Source organism: Suncus etruscus, chromosome 5, assembly GCF_024139225.1.
Source record: "Suncus etruscus isolate mSunEtr1 chromosome 5, mSunEtr1.pri.cur, whole genome shotgun sequence".
Classification (NCBI taxonomy): domain Eukaryota; kingdom Metazoa; phylum Chordata; class Mammalia; order Eulipotyphla; family Soricidae; genus Suncus; species Suncus etruscus.
Genome location: NC_064852.1, coordinates 70477101 through 70478677, shown reverse-complemented (window position 1 = coordinate 70478677; position 1577 = coordinate 70477101). Strand labels below are relative to the sequence as shown.

The 1577-nt window shown below is 36.4% G+C and overlaps 1 non-coding gene across 1 annotated transcript; it reads left to right on the top strand.

The window, feature by feature from the left end:
- Positions 1-738: 738 nt before the first annotated feature.
- Positions 739-843, top strand: LOC126009845 (U6 spliceosomal RNA). The gene has a single exon (XR_007496033.1). It is a non-coding gene; the product is annotated as a U6 spliceosomal RNA (small nuclear RNA).
- Positions 844-1577: the final 734 nt, after the last annotated feature.

Below are 1577 nucleotides of genomic sequence, written 5' to 3'. Positions count from 1 at the left end.
TCTTATTCACTGCTGGTGGGAATTCCATCTAGTCCAACCTTATGGAAAGCGATATGGAGATTCCTCCCAAAACTGGAAACTGAGCTTCCATATGATCCAGCTATACCACTCCTAGGAATATACCCTAGGAACACAAAAATACAATTTAAAAAGTCCCTTTCTCACACCTATATTCATTGCAGCACTATTTACATTAGCCAGACTATGTAAATAACCAAGATGCACTTCAACAGATGAATGGCTAAAGAAACTGTGGTACATATACACAATGGAATATTATGCAGCTGTCAGGAGAGATGAAGTCATGAATTTTTCCTATACATGGATGTACTTGGAATCTTTTATCCTGAGTGAAATAAGTCATAGGGAGAGATATATTCTCCCTCATCTATGGGTTTTAAGAAAAATAAAAGACATTTTTGCAATAATTCTCAGAGACAAAAGAGATGAAAGCTCAAAGGTCCAGCTCACAAAAAGTGGTGAGTGCAATTAGAGAAATAATAACACAGACAACTAACACAACAATGTGAATGAATGGAAGAAGTAGTAAGCCTTTCTCAAATACAGGTGAGGGGGTGAGGAGGAGGGAGATTTGGGACACTGGTGATGGGAAGGTTGCACTGGTTGAAGGCGGGTGTTCTTTATATGAATGAAACCCAACTACAATCACATTTTAATCAAGATGTTTAAATAAAAATATTAAAAATAAAGGAGTATCCTTAAGATGTACAGTATAGTGTACTCACTTTGACAGCACATATACTAAAATTGAAAAAAAAACAGAGATTAGCATGGTCCATGTGCAAGAATGACTTACAAATTCATGAAGCATTCTATATTTTTATGTGTTGGTGAAGAGAAATTGAGACTGGTGGTGAGAAGTGCCCCGACTCATTATATATCTGAAATTCAATGATGAAGGACTCTGTAGATCACAACTGTTTCAATAAAATAAAATAAAAATAATTTACAGCAGATTTATCAAAGGCAACACTCTAGGACCGAAGGCATTGGTGGGATATAGTGAAAAGCTCAACAAAATGAAAACCTTAGAAAGATTACTTTACCCAGCCAGAGTCTGATTCAGATTTGAAGGAAAGATACACAGCTCCAAAAATAAACAACAGCTCAGGAACTTTATAAACTTAGAACCAATTGTATTTTATTTTGTTTTATTTATTTTTAAAATGTTCTTTCTTTGTTTTTGGGCCACACCTGGTGACACTTAGGGGTTACTCCTGGTCATGCACTCAGAAATTGCTCCTGGCTTGGGGGACCATATGGAACACCAGGACTGGAACCCACGTTCGTCCAGGTTTAGCCGCTTGCAGGGCAAACACATTACCAATGTACAATTGCTCTGGCCCCATAAACTTAAACTAATTTTTAAAGGAGAACTAAAGTGGATACTTTGAGATAAGACAAACTCATAAACACAACAAACTTCTACAAAAGGATCTCACAAAATTCCAGGGAAATTATTTCTCTCAATGTTAATAGACATAGTGCTAATTAAGAGACATAGAGTGGCAGATGCATTACAAAATTGAGTCTAACATGCTGTCTGCAAGAAACAT